Genomic DNA, 12,544 nt, shown 5'->3' on the forward strand with positions numbered 1-12,544 from the left:
TTTTCTTGAGTGATTCCCGTGACATGAAAGAAAGAAATATACTAATTTCTCAATTTTGCTAAGATAGAATGGTTAATTTAATAATTTTAGAAAAAGCATCGTTGTGGATTTGATTGTAGTTTTCGTTGTTATTATTTTAAAAAAGTATTCAATATTTCTTGAATCGAATTTCTTGAACATAAAATCAATCATAAAAATTATTCGTAAACGAAAAGTAAATTTTCAAATGTATCTAAAGATAAAATTTCTCTGTTTGATTATCTACAAGCAAGAAACCTGCATTTACCAATAAGAGCTAGAAATAGTACGCAAGTCTCATTAACAATTTTTTTCTTGAATTTTTTTTTATAGTATCATTAAAATCAACCCAATAAGTTAATCTTGAAATATTTTGATCTGATTATTTGCCTCCTCTAAATTTTAAATTAAAAAATTAAATTGTATGAGAATTGTTACGATATAACTCGTTTAGTTTGGATGGTCCAAAAATAATATAGACGACTAATAAAAATTTGAGTTAGCTAAATAAAATCAGGATAATTTTTTTTAATATTGAGATAATGACATATTGAATTTTACCTGATCAACCCGGATTAGCCATCAAATTCGCTACCTGAGGCTTGGACACGACTAGGATGCGCTAACCAGTCAAACAACTATCTATTTATTTTTCCTTTCCTTATTTTCTTCTCAATTAGATCTTTTTTTAAAGTGGATAAGATGAAATTTAATACTAAATTAAAGAGTTATTAGAGAATCAAGGCTAAATTAAAATAAAAGGGTTGGGGTCAAGTGGAGTGAAATTCAATACTCAATTAAAGAGTTAGTATAGAATAAGAGACTATATAATTAATTTCTAGTCACTGCACTTATATGCATATTCATTACATCTTTATTTTATGTTTCTCTTCTTATATATTATTCTATCTTTGTTTATTAATTTAAGCATTGAAGTACTTATGTTTCACAAGAAACATAGTAAATATCATGATGAAAACAAATGAGTTTTATAACCTCGAATAAATACTCAATATAAATGATTTATTGGCATATTTTATCCGTAAATTATAGGTTCTGTGATAAAATAAGGTCTAGACACCAATTTTATCTACTATATCCTTAAATTATTATTTTCTTAGGCAAATTAAGTTTTGCTGTGAAATTTTGACTCTAAGTCTAAATAATGTATCATTGAATGTTTTTAACAATTTGAAAAAACCTAAAAAATATATATATATATATTTGAATTGATTAATCAAATGGACAATATTGAATTGACAAGATGCATAAAGTTTGTCATTTTCTAATTATTTTTATTTGTAAAAAAATTAATAAATTGTTTCAAAACGATGCAATCTACAACATTTAGACTAATGTTTAGAGTTTGACTGTTAGTTTTAATAGTTAAATTTGATGGCAGGCCTTATTTTATCACAATCCCAATAATTTAAGGATAACATATGTCATCAAACCCAATACAAATACAAGAAGTCCAGTTCTGCCAAAAAAAGAGTGCAGACGATCTTAACTACTTCAATAAAACATCATAATCTCCATAAAAAAAATCAAATGATGTGGATATGATAACAAAAATATTAAATCTAACAACATAAAATATAGATATGAAATTATTGAAAAAAGAAAAAGACAAAATGCTGTTGTCGTTGGCTTTAACAAGAGCTAAGAGAAAACATAAAAAATTCACAGAATGCGAAAGAGACTTCCAACCAAGAGATATCTATTCAGATATTTTTATTTATTTTATTCAATTTTTATTTATTTTTTATTTTTAATAATTGCAGTATCTTGAATATCAACTGTGTTCGATCAATAATCCTGAATCCAGGAAAAAAATGAGAGAGAAAACTTCAATTATTTATGAAGTGTAAGCATTTATCACTTTTTGTTTGGTTGATTGAAACTGTTTTTTAAAAGACTGATTATTAAAAGGTTATGCCTCATCGTTTCTGGGTTAAGTCAGGTGCTGAGTTCAAAAACTTATAGGTCTAGTAAGTTATCAGACTCATCATCCTTGAGTCAAGATACCCCCGAATAGATAAGAGATATTTTTATCTCGATGAGACTAGTTCAAAAATATTGTATCCTAATGAGACATAAATATTTTACGAACAAACCAACATTTTCCTTACAAGAAAAAGAAGCACTTGGAGGGATATAAAAAAAGGAAAAAAAAATGATTGAGGGTTTAAATATTTTTCTGTCTCTGTTTTAACAATGACAATTCTATCTTAAAAAAAAACTCTTATTCAAAAGGATAAGTGATTTTTTCCCTAAATCGATTCTAATTTAATCATTGAAGAGTCTTTAAATAAAAAAAAAAAGGAATTTTTTGTAGGTAACGACGATGATTTACTTTTGCTTTCACCTTAAAATGGTGAGTCAGATTACCAGAACTAGAAAATTAATGATTTTATCCTAGATCTAAGCCTGACCTTCAAGCTCACGAGATAAAATAAGACTTCATCAACCTAGATATTTTTTAATAGAATATCTACTATGATAAAGATGAATTTATAAATCATTTTAGTTTTTTAATCATTTAACCCAACATATATGAATTTCTCAAAAAACTTTTATAAGATCTATCCTTTTATCGTATATTAGAGAGCACTAGCGGATGCAACATTTTTTTTTTAATAATTTCGAATGTAGGATCTAATGTATTTTAGTTTTACAGTTTATATGATTTATGTACTTCTTATGAAGTTTTTTTCATACCTTTTGTGTGGATTTGTGGTATGAGGTTTTTTTATGTCTTTGGTGTGGATTTGTGGTTCTACAAGAGGATTTCCTCAACGATTTTGGTGATTGATGTCTAAATTTATCTATCGAAAAGAATGATAATTATAAGATTTTAAAATAAAAGTGTTATTGTTGGACTTCCGATGTTAAAATATATATATCTCACTCATCCCTTTCTCCTATTGTATAAGTTTATATATATATATATATATATATATATATATAAGAAAAACTTGTTTTTTCTCCTGATCTAGCATTGTTTTCAACTTTCTTCGTAATTTTTTTTTTCTTTATTTTTTTAGGTGTTTGTTGATTACATTGAAATCCATTATTCTTTATTTTTCTCTACGAGAATGCTGTTTTAGATTGGGTTCAATTATATATAATGTAAGAAACATTTCTTTTTCTATATCAACAAAGATTTTATTTTTATATTAAAAAAACATTTTAATTTTTAACATTAAAAAACCAATAGTTTTAAAACCCGACCCGACCGGTCGACCCATGACCCAACTGACTCGGGGTTGGAACCGGGCCGGGTTTAAAAAAAATAAGAAAAGTCAAAAACCCGAGTGACCCAGTTGACCTGACGGGTTGACCCGGTGACCCGGTTGACCTGGCAAGACTCGATCAAAAACCTAATTACAATCCATTGACTATGTATTTTTTTAACCAAAATGACGTCGTTTTGATTTATAAAAAAAATTGAAGTTGGCACAGGTGATCCAAGTAAAAACCATGACCCGGGCAAAACTCATTACCCGAATCTTGAACCGGATGGACCACCTAGCCATGTTTAAAAACTCTAAAAAAACCGGCATGGTCCGGGCACCCACGTGTAGATGTAGAGCACACTTGTTATTGTTATGCAGTAGAGACATGCAAGCAACTGGCTGAGCAACTGGCTGAAAGTGGAGGCGTCAGCATCTCTACTACGACCTTGTCCTCTTCTCCAATCTTGCGAAAAAGAGAACCTTGATAAGCACGGGGTTGAATTGAAAAGGGGTTAATGATATCCCAATTCTCAACTTTTTTTATTTATTTAGTCCACTACTTTCTTTTGTCATAATATCATCTCTTACTCTCTAATTATGCAATCAACTTAAATTGATCCATTGCATGTGTGTATAGTATTGTAATGTAAAGTATTTTTTAATTAAAAATATATTAAAATAATATTCTTCTTCATATTTTTTATATTAACATATTAAAATTATCAAAAAAATCTAAAAATATCAATTTCATGCTTTTCTAGACAAAAATAATTTGAAAAACACTTTAAAAAATAAAAACTAACACAATATCAATATCATAGATACTTAAACCAACTAGATGATGACACATGTTCATACCAATTTCTAAAAGACATATGGCATGCATCTGTATAATTTAACACAGTCGACAAAAAAATCATCAAATGATTACAAGGATAACGAGTGATGTTATTAGAATTAAAGAGTGTTGAGGATGAAAATAAAAAAAATCAGGAGTCAAAGGTCCGATGCATCAATAACCAAACTTACAAACTTCTTTGTATAAATAAGAGCTGACGGGGCCTTGGACCGATCCTAGTGTACAAATTGTTGGTTTTACAAAAATATGATTCTCGCTGTGGAATAGCATCTAGAGATTTTATATCATGTACATACCTACAATGCACTTGAATTAAGAAGTTGTTTGAAACATGGTCTAAATGATATTTTATGGAAAAAAATTATTTTTTTATATTTTTAAATTATTTTAATATATTGATACTAAAAATATTATTTTAATATATTTCCGAGTAAAATACATTCACTACCGCACTTTCTTGATCCCGTACAAATCATTAAGATCTTCAATCACCCATATAAATGGACTCGGTACAAGAAAGCATGAGATATTAAAAAGATCTAAATTAAAATTTCTTCAACGTTTCAATGTATAAAACAAAAGAATCGATAATTTTCTCATTAATTAAAATCAATCATCTTAATTTGTTGAGGAAAATATTATTTGTAAACCGTGTTGAAGATACGATTACTTGTTGACTTGATCAGAGAGAATCGGTTTGAAAGCTAGAGAGAAATGCCCAGACTCCAAGTTTCGGGTTACATTATAATAATCAAATCTTATTTTGACCGAATTGAAGAGATAAATCCGATACATAAAACCAAAAATCTTCTTGAATGTATACACAGAAGCTCGAATCATTTTACTGCTTTGCCTTCACGTACGCTAGCTAGCGCCTTCAGATGCGATTGCAAATTTGAATGGTGTGCTTCAATACTTCGAGCTGGAACCTTTTCTTTTTCTTTTTTCTTTTTTCTTTTTTAACCTGATAGAGGGCATAAGTACTCTTGTTAATTAGACGAGATCATATAGCCGAAGCTTGCTGTCAGTTGAAACAATGTGCTGATCTGCGATGTGTCCTGATCAACTAGATCAGCTGCAGAAATCTGGATAAGAGAATCTTGTCTCCATTAACTGTTTCATGTCATATTCAAAGTCATACTTTATGAGTCAGCTTTCGTTTGACTCATCTTTGAGACTCAATGATTGTTTCTTTTGAAACACAAACTCTCTGTGACTCTGTGTGCTTTCCACTTGCGAACTGGACAGTACTTTGTCGAGAGCACGTTGAAGCTATGCTTCCACGATATGTGTTTTTATTTATAATTAATTACCAAATGTGATTTGACATCACCTGGAACTTATATCTCGATGGATACATTAAGTTTTGGGTTAATGTCATCACAAAAACAAACATTGTCTTAATCTCTTGATGCAAGAAAGTTTTGGGTTCTAATTCTAACAGAAATTAAGAAAGAAAAAGATATTAATTCAAAATTCAATAAACTTAAATTGATTTCCCAAGTGTGTGAACTAAGGCTACTTCCATACGAGGGTCAACACAAAGAATAAGAACTATGACTTAAAATCAATAGCTTGTGTAACATGAGATATTAAAGATATAGCGTAACCTGATATAACCCCCATTGCTTATGCCTATACGCATGCTACGAGCACTGAATTAAATATGTAATAAAAAGGAGAAAAAAATCCAGGTCGAAGTTATAATTAGCAATACGTCCCTACTATAAGCATGCAGGCATGCTTGGAAAGGGAAAACATCCTCTAAAATCTCTCTTTTCAATCATATTCTCGTGCATTACGAATCCTATTGGTTAATTTATCTATTGTTTGACTCCCATCATGTTTAAGAAAGAACAAAATCAAGTTTAGCTCAAGAATGTGATGTAAGAAACGATATTGTTACAAAAAGAGGATAGGAAACATGACATCCTTGGTATGATGATTTTCCATGGCCCATCGGAACTCTGTTGTTTCTTTTCATCATTCATGATATCTTTCATGCCATTGGTTTCACGTTTGTCTTTGAAAGCCATGATCAATTATTATTCGATTCACATGATACATATCCGAGGCTTATGATCTTGAGCAAATTATATATACATGCTAGGTTAATCGATCCAGTAGAGGATAACATCTCTTTAATATTTCTAACCACCTTACAATTGTATTGATATGTTGAAATATATGGTTTAAATTGGATAATAAGATGATTTGAATTGATCGATCCTTTGATTCAGTACATGAAATTACTATACACTGTTCCAATTTAGAATAATATTCTGACTTTTTTTTTAATAAGCAATAAATTGCATTACAACACCAAAAAGAAGAGAAAAAAAAAGGACAATAACGAAATATGCAAATCTCTGGGTTCATCAGTTATTCTAAACCAAGAGAAACTGCATAACCAAGACATCACAGTAACAAAAATATGAAGATCGATAAAAAAAACCTGGAAGATCGATCAAAGACATACATCGGATTAGATGACAGAAAGATATATAGTTTGCATCGCCTAGAGTACGTATGAGAGAAAGACATGAAATCTAAATATGAAAAAAATTTAGACGAGATGATGAAAAGCTCATGAAATCTTCATGGCCTATTAGATGATTTATTCATCTAGTTAACCATAACAATCAAATTGAATTAAAAAATAAACTTAATTCCAACAAAATCACCGCTTTAATCACACAGCTAGTAACTCAGCTTCATTTGAATATTTAATTTCAATACATGTGTATAGAAAAATCAGAACACCAAGCATTTATGATTATAAAGAACCCTTTTAATACCAGTAAGTTTAGGTTTGCTGATATAAGAGCCGTCAACATTCCATTTCAATATATGAAATTCAGGGGAACCATGAAATGAGATGTTTAGCACTTTTATTATTTGTCCAACGAATCAAATTATCATGAAATTAACAAATCAGAGCACAATAATAAAGATAAGAGAATAAAATCTTGATCCACTTATATAGTCTTATTTGAATTAGAAGGAAAATAATATCTTTCTCAGGCTGTTTATGATTGAAAAGTAATTTATTTTGAAGAAGTCAAAAGGACAATGAGATTGCGAAAGTTTAGGTTGAATTAAGGGGGAAATGATTATCATGTAATTTAGGGTGGAAAGCATTTTTTTTTTAAAAAAAAATTCTTGGTGTAAATTGAACAGTCAATTACAAAGTTTATCATGTAACATATAAATAGACAGTATTTTACAACTCAAATGCAATATTTAAATATAAATAAAGCCATAACTCCAATAAATTATGACTAAATCATTATTTACCAAGAAAATAAGAATAAAAATTCAAGTTAGGGTGAGAAATAACATAAAACGAAAAAAGAATGAACAATTTTTTTTATGTTGTATACCGATTACCAGAACCTTTGCATACAGATTCATGTTCTGTACAGGCAGCTTTCCTTTAAGACCGAATGATTGGGTTTTGAACCTAATGAATATTAAGACAGAAAGGCAATCTAGTTTGCTTTTTCAAAGACCAAGGAAAATCTTGCTGCATTTACAATTTCCTTGAGATCTCACCTACCCAGATACAAAATTTTGATAGACGTGGACCCTGTTTTTTCTTTTCCTTTCTTTTTAATTTGACTTCCTTTATTTGATCTGGGTATTAGCTGTGAACAATTTCTCATTGCTGTTTGATTCCTTCCACCTATATACAGAGCTAGTAGAATATTATAAGAAAGCCTTGCCATGAAACAAAGTCATTGAGTGTTTAGACCAAGAATCGTCACAAATGACAATAAGAAGCACGATCACCATGATTATAAGTTGCTAATTGACTTCGTAATTTTTTTAATCATTAGTTTCTTTCACGCTATAGCACTTCCTAACTAATCAACAAGAAGACTATTTACACGTCATTGGAGATGCCCTTTGATACTCAGCTTGGTCAGTTTTTGAAGAATTTTGGGATGGAGTTCTCGTTAAATTTTGCGTGAATGTCCTCGCAGACACGAATTGCATGCCTAGCATCGGTTTCGATCCTTGAGAAATTAGAATATAAATAATGGATTTTGTGGTAGGTGTTAACAAGATACATGTATAATTTTAAAAACTCCCACCAGATAATTCTGATAAATTAAGGTTTTTCTTTTTATCGGACCTCCAACAATTGGTTCACTGGTCGTTGAACTGATCATAATATCACTGACAATATTCTGACATCATTTACGTGATCCCAAATAATAAAAGCAACTTGTGTAAAAGTTTTCAAGCAGAAAGCCTAGACTAAAGCAAAGCTCGCTTTGAGGGATAGCATCTTCTTTCATCTTTTTCAGTAAAAACAGTTTTGATTTACAGCGAAAGTGCAGAAGGGATCACGTATCAAAATCCAATCATGTGATGGGGTTCATCCATCTCCACTCTGATGCAGTAATTGGGCCTACCTTATTTTGATCAAATGACTTAGTGATGTTGATGATGATGTGATGTGATGTGATTTGTGCCGTGCAAATGATTTGGTGCGTGGACTGTGGCAGCACAAAAAGCCTCCATCTTTTACCACGTAGTTGTCGGGTTTGAAGGCATGATTGACCAAGCAGTAGTGCAGAAACTGACTAGCATGCGAGACGAGGCAAAATGGATTGCTATAATTAATGAAAGGTACAGCCATGGCCTCTATGGTGATCATTAACCTTCTTATTTATTTGTCCTCCATTGTTGGGAATACTTGTTTAAAAACACTTGTTGAATGATAATTTTTTAAATTCGTTATGTCCAAATCCTTCTACAGTTATATCAGCGTAAGCGATATATAGCAGCCGAATAAAAACGTAACCGCCATTATCATGAGCAAATTAAAACCAGGAGGGTGCCCTTATTAAACCAAGAAGAAATTGTACGGTAGAACGTCAAAGATATAAACTAATTACGATATAAACTTCAATAGTTATCAAATTTTAATGTGGCAGATTGTGTAATAGAAGACATATATAGATGCTCTCTAGATTGTTATAGCGCATTCATAGCGTAAAAGTTAATGTTATTTAGACTTATAAAATTACAATTTGATCTTTTTTTTACTTTCTTTAATTTTATTAATTTTAGATATTTATGTTTCAGTTATTAACTTTATTTTTATTATATTTTAGTTTATAAATATTAAAAATAAAAAAAGAAAGAAAGTCATATTTCTATTATAAATAAAAAAACAAATCTTAATGTTGATGGAATCATCTTGAATAAGAGTGTTCCATGAAGATGGTTTGAATTTCTAATCATGTTAAAAAAGTATTAGAATTTGAATTTTTTATATTATTCGATTTAATTTTAAGTTTCTAGACTAATTAGAAGGTGTTTTGAGATTATAAATGAAGTTATAAGTTCTTGATGTTTTTAAGTGAAAATAAGTTAAAAATTAAAATTTTTAAATCCAAATATCTCAAACTCAATTTTAAAACCACTAGAAATGATATAAATTTGTTGGAGTGGAAAACACGAACAAACAGTGCGTCCTTCACTTAAGTATTTTTAAAGAAAACCAGGCACACTAGCCTGGGTATTTTTATGAGTCAAGCACACAAGCTTGGTAATTTAGGCCCATGAGCGCTAACCACTCTTGGCCCACCTCTTCTATTATTTTAAAAACATTTTTATATCTTAAAAAAAATCTCTTTAAATAAATAATTAAAATGATGTTTTAAAATTATTCAAATATCCCATATTTTTTAAACCAATATTGGAGATTTTTACGATTATATTTACATTTTTTTAACAATAATATATGAAACTAATATGCACCATATTTGTTTTTTAAAAAAATATTCATGATAATAAATGAGAATAAAATATACATTGTATTATTTTTTATTGTCATTTTTTTATATATTTCCTTGACTTGATTATTCTTTTGTTTTTTTTTCACACAATGCATAAAAATAATCAAGATATTATTATTTTTATTTCTTTGTTAAAAGTTAGTTCATAGATCATGATAAGTTTTTAATATGAAAAACCATACTTCTGATCATGAGAAAAAAATCATCCAAATAAAAAAAATAAATGAGTAGAAAAATGGTAGTTTTGGCTAAAAGAAAAATCCATTTTTCCTTCTAAATCTAAATCATTTAATTTTTTTTTAATTCTTTATTTTAATTGCATTATTTTCTTATTAAGAAAAACCTTGTCGTTGATACAAAAATCATAAACTTATCAAATAAGAAAATGCATGAAATGTAATTTTTATTAAAAAAAATGTTTTTTACTCTAAAACTTAAATTATTAAAATTCTTTTGGGTATTTTTTAAAATTACTGAAAAATTAAATAAAAATTAGTTTTGAGAATATCCCGCAGCCTCTTTCAAGAAAAAAATATATTTAATTTCTATAGTGGAAGGCCACTCGAGCTTACCTGCTAGGGCCCGACCTACAGTAATTGAGCCGGATAGGACTAGCAGGCTAGAAATTCATGCTTAGTCTTGTTTGGGTTGGACTGTCGTACCCATGATCATATCAAACTCGAGAGAGAGAGAGAGAGAGAGAGAGAGAGAGAGAGAGAGGCTTGCTCATCTCAATTATTGGTATCTATTTATTCGTTTCGTAGTTTGTCTTAAGTGTTTGACAAATTGCATGAGAGAGTGTTGTTGATTTCCTGTAGCACTCTGTGGAAGTATTCAAAACTTTGTAACCATTTCTATGTTCTTACACTCGAGCGTAACCTAAGCCTTAGACATGGCTGGTGATATAAAACCTATCAATCGTCATTGATGCTTAAGATTTTGTAAAATCCCTCTCTATTCGAAAGGTTTTTTTAATAGCAAATGACCTCAAGCAAAGAATATTCACGAGGTGCTGTACCTTCGCTTCCATGTTTTTGCTCCTTTTCCTTCCATACTTTTACTGATATCAATTAATAATTTGTTTTCTGTTTTCTCAGGGCTTGATAACCCTTGTTAGATTTTATAATAGAAAAGAAACGAAATATATAATATCAGAACAGAAACTCGCGTATGTGAGCAAATAAAAACATGATCTGCAGCATTCAACGATCCACTGTCATGCATGTATACGCGTGGGGACAAAGGCCGCCTCGGTTTTTTTTTTAAATTTCACATGCACCCTCGTTTTTTAATCTTTTCGTGCATATATATGGCTATCACCATGCATCTGTGCGTGACAATCCACGCCATTTGAATGATAATTCTAGACGGCAAAGCTTTAATAATTCAGTAAGATTAATACCATGCGAATTACGATGTGAAAGGGCATGATCTCGCTGGGGGATTGATTGACGAGTATACTGACTGCGTAAATTGAGAGGCGGGCCTATGTGGAAACTATTGATTTTCATGCTTTCTCTAAAGTGGTTTTAAAACATGAAATAAAGGGGGGTTCCTGTTGCGTCGCTTGCGCATGAGTACAAGCCTGTCTTTTCAAGGTTTGTATTATCACCCGCCACTTGCTAAACAATGTCCAATTACTCTCCAAGATCAATAATTTAACAAAAAAAAATATATATATATATATATATATATATATATATATATATATATATATATATATATATAGAGAGAGAGAGAGAGAGAGAGAGAGAGAGAAATATTAAGTCAATATATTTTTATTATTTTTCATGGATCTTGAATTTTATTTTATCCCTCATTCTCTATTTATTTATTTAAAAAAGATATATAATAACTAATAGAATGTTACTAATAACTTAAAATGTACCATAAATTTTTTAAAATTTTACGGGATATCAATTTATTTTTATGAAAGGTGTTCTAAATTTCACCATTATTATTTTTGCAATTGTTTTGTAAAGGATCGTGATGGCTATGACACTACCATAATCTTACATTTTATTGACGAATTATTCCATTAGTAGTTGGATAATGATTCTATCAGCATTATTTTTACTGACCGGTTTATAGATGTCATGACTTTTACTAATGGGTTTATAAACGATTCTTTCGGCACGAAATATTCCATTAGTATCAATTTCTTTTATGGAAGATGATCTTAGTTGTGAAACCTAGATCGATTTAATTTATCACCGTCTCAATATTATATGATCAATGAAGCATCTCGTGTTTTTTTCTTTTTCAAAAATGTTCTCCCTTTGTCTTTTTATTTTCTAAAAATTCTACTTTCCTATTTGTTTTTCTCTAATTTTATTATTTAACATTTAATAATTTAAAAAGGGTTGTCGCAATTTATTTTGAATTTTTTTACGAGATTATTGCAGTCTTAGACAAACATCTTGACTTTTGGTTGATACTCGATTTTTACAAGTGTCTATTTTTGTTATCATATCATTAAATAAAAATTAGTTTAGAAAACAAAAAAATTAAACTCAATGGAGTTAATGATCCTAGTCATGGGTTTTGTGAGTTAAGTTATGAAACCCGAGGTGATTTAATATATTACCATTTCAACATTAAAAAAATATCATTTT

This window comes from Populus trichocarpa, chromosome 3 (assembly GCF_000002775.5).
Source record: "Populus trichocarpa isolate Nisqually-1 chromosome 3, P.trichocarpa_v4.1, whole genome shotgun sequence".
In the NCBI taxonomy this organism is placed as follows: domain Eukaryota; kingdom Viridiplantae; phylum Streptophyta; class Magnoliopsida; order Malpighiales; family Salicaceae; genus Populus; species Populus trichocarpa.